Genomic DNA, 7340 nt, shown 5'->3' with positions numbered 1-7340 from the left:
AAAACATCCCCTACCTCAATTTGAGATGAAAATCTCAAAAACCCACCAAAATAAAAGTGCTCTGAATCCGACGATACCGAAGGATTTTGTCGGGGACAACACGATGAACAAGAATCCGAAGGAAGCCCCATGAAAATCACAACTTGACTTTAAACCCGAACTCAAGAAATGGTCAGAAATGGATTCTAATAAGGGAGAAATGTAGAGCTCGTCAAGGGGAACAATAAACGTGAAGGCCGAAGACTTTTCACTTAAGAATCAAGTGGAGGAGAAGAAGAAAAGGTGGCAGCCCAAGGAGCTCCCATGGCTGCCGGCCAAGAGGGGGAGGAAGATGATCAAAATTTGACTTTTCTTCTTTAAGTCCCCTATTTATAGAAAATCTCAAAAAGTGCCCTAAAAGGGCCCCACCGGGTCCAGAAAAGTGAATTTTGAGCAGACGCGCTCAAACGGTGAAACTCTGTGAACAACAGAAGAAACAGCGTTGAAAACCAAGTCTCGAGCAGAGAGATGTGCCCCGAACAAGTTCAGCAGCAATTGGGCTCAAAAACTTTGAAACTGGAGAAAAATGACCAGAACAAAATTCTAAGAGTACACGATTTGAAGAAATGTGAAAATGAATCCTGTACGAGGATCCAGGCTCCAGACCAGGTATTTTTACAATAACTTTCATTAATTGCACAATGGTCCCTCCAAAAAGTGAAAACTACACTAATGCCCCAGAATGAAAATATCTTCCAAAAATATTTTCTTAAAAACCCTTGAAATAAAATATCTTCAAAAGATATTTACGAAAAACACCCCAAGAAAAGAAAAAGATTCTGAAAAACTATGCATCCATGCCCCTATAGACACCGAGAGCAACCAAAGTACTTTCTTACAAAAGTAAAGATACGTATTTCGTGGAAACCACTTAGAATGAAGATATGTGAAGTCAAAAATCAACTCCGAACACAAAAAGTGAGGTTATGCCAACAAAGTGACAAACGGGGAAAGGACAAAATAGGGAAAAGGACGAAATAAGGAAAATGACGAAAAGTGAATAGTGTTGAAAAACAAAAAATGTGGAAATGACTCGGTCCTCAAAGGAAGTTGTCAATCTAAAAAAAAGAGTCTCGAAAATAATTCCAAAGCACTCGAGATAACACTAAGCGATGAGAAACTAAACTCAGAAAGGAAAAGACCGACGAAAAAATAATATCCGTAAAAATCTGAGAAAAGGAAAGGAAGGAAAAAGACCGGGTCATTACAAGATTCATATTAAAATTAAATATCAAGACAAGAATTATAACACAAATCCCCTCAAAATACAAAACAATAAGATCTAGAAGGCATGCTTAGGGCTAACTTTAGCCCCAAAAAGATGTTTAGCCACTCATTAATGTAGTCATCCAACCCTCAAGGGCCATCTCCATGGTAAAAATGATCTTTTTCTTGATGGAAACCCTAGATAAATGGAAGAACTCCCAAATGGTGTGTATCTCTCTAATCTCTAGACTCCTCTAACCTCTCTCTCCAAGATTGTGTATATCTCTCTGTAAAAATGGCTCAAAATCCTTATATAGGTAGCTCAAGTATCACACCCAATGGTCAGGCCTTGTGCACTAGGGCCCCTTTAATAATTGCATCACGAGCCATCTTTTAATGAGCTAGACTCTATTTTTTTTTTCGAACTTGAGGGTGTTCGTTCGATCAATCGAAGTTTGGTGAGATCGATCGAACCATAGCGGCGCCTTTTGGAATACTGACAAATCTAAGATATTTTCAGGATATTTTGGGGAAAAGACAAAAGTGGTAGGTGGGGATAAGATCAAAGAAGTTCGATCGATCGAAAGTATGTTGGATCGATCGAAGATGGAAATTCTTAGGGATAAAGACAAGAGGCTCGATCCATCTTCATAAGACAGGATCGATCATTGTGAGATCGATCGAAGATTTATCTGATCGATTAAAATTTGTTATTTTCCACCACTTTACTTCCACCTTGCTCCTTTCTTCCATTTAGCTTGAAATTGCTTCTTTTATGCTCTAATTTGGCTTAATTAACTTATTTTGGGGATAAGTGCCTGAAAAGGGCAATAACACGAAATTAGTCTAAAATGGAAAAATAAGATAGATAAAGGTCCTAGAATACTAATAAGTGCCGAATATTACATATTCAAGTGCCCCTTCTTGCATTAATTAAGTCCATTATTAGAGGATAATGTAAAGTTTTAATTCAATTGTGTTTTTCTTTCGGATTTCAGGTTTTATGCCCGAGAGTGATCAAAAAAACGGTTTTGACATCATTTGTGTTGAATTGCATACGCTGTGTCGGGAATTCATCTTTTTGATCAAGCCTCTTCTATTACCATTTTTGTGGCGACATGACTTAGTGTTTCATAAGGGACGTGTGTCACTGCTCCAGCCTGAAGAAAATTGCAGAAAATTAAGAGTTGAAGTGCAGCTGCAGCCTCCGCGGGTGCCTGCGGAGCTCCCGCGATGCGCCCGCTAACCCCAAACTCTCTGGCCTCTTTCGCGGCACCTTGAATTGCAGCCGCAAGAGCCCCCGCGCCCTCCCGCGGGCGCCCGCCGCGCCACCGCGGGCGCCCGCCAAACACTTCAGAGACATCTGCGCGAGCCGCAGCTTCCGCTGGCGCCCGCCGACCCTCTGCAGGCAGTTCACCTGCCCCTCTTTTTCAGCATTTTTGTCCCCTTATCTTCATTTTATGTGGTGGAGAATGAACCAGATGGGGGGAGATCAAGATTTTTAGCATGGGGAGTAGGTTTTGAGTGTATATAGGAGGATATCTCATCATAGATAAAGGAGATCATATATTTTCTTGGAAGGTGTTAGGGAGCAAAGGAGGGAGTTCTTGAGTTCTTGGCTTGTGGGTATCTTATAGGTGCGAAAATGGAGGGGTTCTTCATCCTTTCTCCTTCTTCTCTTGCATCCATGAGCAACTAACTTCCTATCTAGGGAGGTGATGAAGCTCCATTTTGTAAGCATTGCTTTGTTTTGATTTATTTTTGGGGAGTAATGTATGTATGTAACTTTTCCATGAACTAGAGCACTTCATTTGATGTAATGAACTTCAATATCTATACATGATCATTTTGAGTTAAATCTCTTGTCTTAGATTGTTTTTCTCTTATGATTCTATTGCTACATTTTCACAGTGACAATGGAGATGAGTTCATGGAAGTGTTGTTATTGGCATGATAATTAGGAGAATTGATAATCTATTGCTCAGGATCTCCCTTTGATAGATTATTCTTGGATTCCATTTCATGTGCTTACATTATGAGGTCAAGGGCTTGATAATCTTTGGCTTAGTAAGCATGTCCAAGGTTGCATTCTAGTTTAGGTAACCTAAGCATGTAATGCTTTGATAGGTTATTCTTGCCTATTGACTTCATATATTTCTTGAGGGGAATGTAATAATTTTGTGTTGTTACATCCCATGGTTGTATATATAAGTTATTCCCCTTAGTAAATCATGTCCTAGCATGCTTATTGATGGTTGTGGAGTCACTTCCCTAGTCTCTTCTTTATTATCAATATCTCTTTACTTTATTGTTTTATGCAATTTAAATTCATAGCTTAAGTGACAACCAACAAATCCTCTATGAACACCCCATATCATTCTAAAAAGACTCTAGACACTTAGGTTGCTATAGATTAGCACAGTCCCAGTGGTTCGACTTACCCGACCAATAGCCCTATTTTACAATGATTCGTGCTATTGTGAAGGTTGATTTATTATAGATCGAATTCTCAACCGATCAAATACTCGAGCTTAAGGGGTTTAAATACGCATTTTTCAGCCCTCATCAACTAAAATATAAAAAAATTAGAAAAAGGATTCTTCGTGTTTGTCAATTAATGGTAATTCGGAGAATGCCTATTTCTATTTACCAAAGATATATCAGATTAAGTAAAATATGTTCTCAAGCAATTGTTATTTCACGCTATTATTTTCCTTCATCTTTCCAAGTTGCAATTGGACTGGTGAAGTGATTTGCTTACAATATGAAAATTTACATAAAGAGAAATATGCAAATTTATTTATAGTAAGTTGTTGTGGTGAATTCTTTCCTTGATATTTTTCTTATTATTTGATCAGAATTTATTTCGTCTTATTTATTTATTTTATTTTTAGTTCATCAGTAAAAAAATCATTAAATTGTTTTAAAAGTTATTCTTCCTTAAATTTTGGTTTTAATTTTGATTCACGAGTTTAAATCTTGTATGGTTCGACCCTGCTTATTCTATGCCATCTTTAATTTAGTTTTTACAGGTTTTTCTTATTTTTACATGAAATGTAGAAAAATAACGACATAATCCATAATTCTACATTCGTCAACCATTTTGTTAAGGGTTAGCTAATTTTACATAGAGATCAACTTTAGACATTAAAAATTCTCTATCCAGAATTAGGGTTTTTAGGAAGAAAATAGGTAAGAGCATCAAGATCTCTAGGGTTTCTAACAAGAAAACCAAGAGGAAGAAGATAGAGCCATGTTTGGGAATTACCCTTGAGGGTTCTAAGATCACATCCACCTCCTCCATGAGTAGCTAAACACCATCTCAGGGCTTGGAAGAGCCCTAGGCTTGTTCTCTAAACTCTAGTCTTTGTCTTTTTAGGGGAATTTATTGTTGTAATGAATGTTATAGCCTTGTAAATATATGGATCTTGGTTTTTCCCATGATTTTATCTATGGTTAAATTATTTCAAATAATTCTCTAGATTAGTTGCATGTCTATGTGTGATTAATTAAGAATTTAGTGATGGCTAATCATGGATTTCACTAAATGCATTTGTTGATTAATTTGATGGATTATACTTATGCTTGATGGACCGCACTACACTTTTAGTTTAATTTCCTTACATTCATGTCTTAGCTTAATTGTAGTTTAATTTCATTTCAATTCCTAGATAGGTAGGCAATTCATGCTTGAATTTGATAATCCATGGCTTATTATTGAAAATTGCATTATTCTCTAGATTGATATGTGCTACAATTGTGGATTAACTTGATGGTTTATGCTTCAACTTGATGAATTGCACTACATTTTAATCATGCTTGTACTTAGGTAGACAATTCATGCTTGAATTTGATGGTCATGCTCTTTATTGCAATTGGTAGCACATACTTGGGTTTCAACATGATTTTTTCCCCATTTAGACAAAGACTTGTGGTTTAGTGTTATGAGCTTAGTGGTGATTCCTATACCCTAAGACTCATCTCATATCTCTTTCACCCTAATCATTTTAATTCAATTGCTTTGCATGCTTTTAAATTCAAATTATAGTCTAAACAAACCAAACCAACTCTCTTTACAATCTCATTAGCACTAAAGTTCGATTTAATTCCAATACGTGTTCAATCTCTGGGGACGACCCCTTCTCACTTCATATTACATAGTATAAGTGTTAAGTGGCTTTTATAAATTTTAAAAGGTGATACCCACTTGACATTCTCTAAAGCAAAGTGACACTATTTTGTGCAACAACAAAGAGAGAATCGAATGACGGTTTAATTGGAATTGAATTAAGCATTAGTGCTTCTTTGATTGTTCATTTTAAATTTCATTTTGTTTTTATTTTTCTCACTTGTTACTCTTGTTCAATTAGGTACTTGAATACATGGAAAGCAAGCATTGTATCTTGACATTATTGCTTGGGACCTTTGTGAGCAATTCTTGAAACTCTTGTAGCTTAATTGTTCATTACTATATACTTGAGAAATAGCCCTTGTTGAGGCTAATTACATTGTTTAATTTCTTGTCCAAGCATGAGCCCTTGTCGAGGCTATTTACATAAATGTTGAAAGCATGGGTCCTTGTCGCTGCCATTAATTTCTTGCATTGATATAACATGGGAGTATGGGAACATCGTATGTAGAGGTTATGAATTATTATTCATTGAAGTTGTTGGTGTGTTGACTAATTCTAGCGCGATTATCTCCACTCTTAATCATCATCACTCCAATGGAAGACCAAAATGTGAATCTTGGTTATCTAGACCCCAGTATGATCCAACATCCTCCTGTATGTCAAATTCCTCCCGGAGTTCAAGCTCCAAATCCTCCAATGGTCATTCATGATCATTACACTCCCAATGTGTATAATGCGCCGACATGTATTCAATTGCCAAATTTTAGGGCCAATCATTATGAGATTAAACCTCGACCATTCAAATGTGTCCCATTTTTCATGGGTTTAGAAATGAAGAACCCTATAAACATTTGGATGAGTTTCTAGAGGTGTGTTCCACCGTGAAAATCACGGATGTCCCTAAAAAAATTTTAAAATTAAAACTTTTTCCTTTCACTCTTTGAGACAAAGTTAAATATTGGTTTAACAACTTAGGGGCGAATACTATAACATCATGGGCTCAATTGCAACAAGAATATCTAAAAAAGTATTACCCTACAAGTCGAACTAATTCAATGAGAACTTTAATTCGTGAGTTTTCCCAAAGAGATAAAGAACCCCTACATGAAGTGTGGGAGCGTTTGAATGACTTGCTAAGGAATTGTCCACATCATAACCTTCCAAAGTGGCAATTAGTTCAATGCTTCTACGAGAGCTTATCTAATACCCACAAGAGTATGGTGGATGCTTCATGTGGAGGTTCACATTTTGAAAAAAAAAAAATGAGGATAACATTTGGCGCCTCGTTGAGAATATGAGTGAAAATTCAATGAATAAATCTCAATCCTCTCGGGTAAGTCATAATTCTAATGTGGGAGGGAAGAAGAACTCAAACTTGTGTCAAGTGGAGAGTTCAATGGAAATTGTCGCCAAGGTTAAAACTCTTACCCAAAGGCTTGACCAATTCTTGTTGAGTTAAAAACTGGCAATCCAATCATTCTACTCTTCCCATCTTCAAAATGAAGTGTGTATGACTTCCTCTAGTTACAATCATATTACTTCCATTTGTTCTCAAAGACAAGCTTTTTCAAGTGAGCAACAAAAATAAGTTAATGCCACATTCACTCATCCCTATTCCAATGCTTATATTCTGGGATGGAGAGAGACTTCAAACTTTTCTTAGAAAAAATAAGGAGCCGGTGCAAACCCTCCTCAGAGTCTAAATTTCCATGGAAAGTATGTGCCTCCTTGTTTTCAAAATGCAAATTCTCAAGGGTACCATCTTCCTTTCTATTCCAATCAAAATGTAAATCACTATTCTTATCCTTAAGCCTCCAATTCTTAAGTTTACTTTCATCAATCTTAAGCTCATCCTAGGAATTCCACTTTTGAGGACAAGGTTTTGGCGGCCTTGGGTGGTTTAGAGGAAAACAATCAATTGTTACACTCTCATTCTTAATCCATCTCAAATCTTATATTCCAA

General features: G+C 36.6%; 1 non-coding gene across 1 annotated transcript; it reads right to left on the bottom strand.

The window, feature by feature from the left end:
- Positions 1-6429: 6429 nt before the first annotated feature.
- LOC132280575 (small nucleolar RNA R71) lies at positions 6430-6536 on the bottom strand. Its single transcript, XR_009471606.1, has one exon. It is a non-coding gene; the product is annotated as a small nucleolar RNA R71 (small nucleolar RNA).
- Positions 6537-7340: the final 804 nt, after the last annotated feature.

Source organism: Cornus florida, unplaced genomic scaffold (genome assembly GCF_030987335.1).
Source record: "Cornus florida cultivar Cherokee Brave unplaced genomic scaffold, ASM3098733v1 CherokeeBrave_3.0.0_Hap2_Chr10, whole genome shotgun sequence".
NCBI classification, from domain to species: domain Eukaryota; kingdom Viridiplantae; phylum Streptophyta; class Magnoliopsida; order Cornales; family Cornaceae; genus Cornus; species Cornus florida.
The sequence above is the reverse complement of the archived record's forward strand: the minus strand, read 5'-3'. Positions and strand labels throughout refer to the sequence as shown.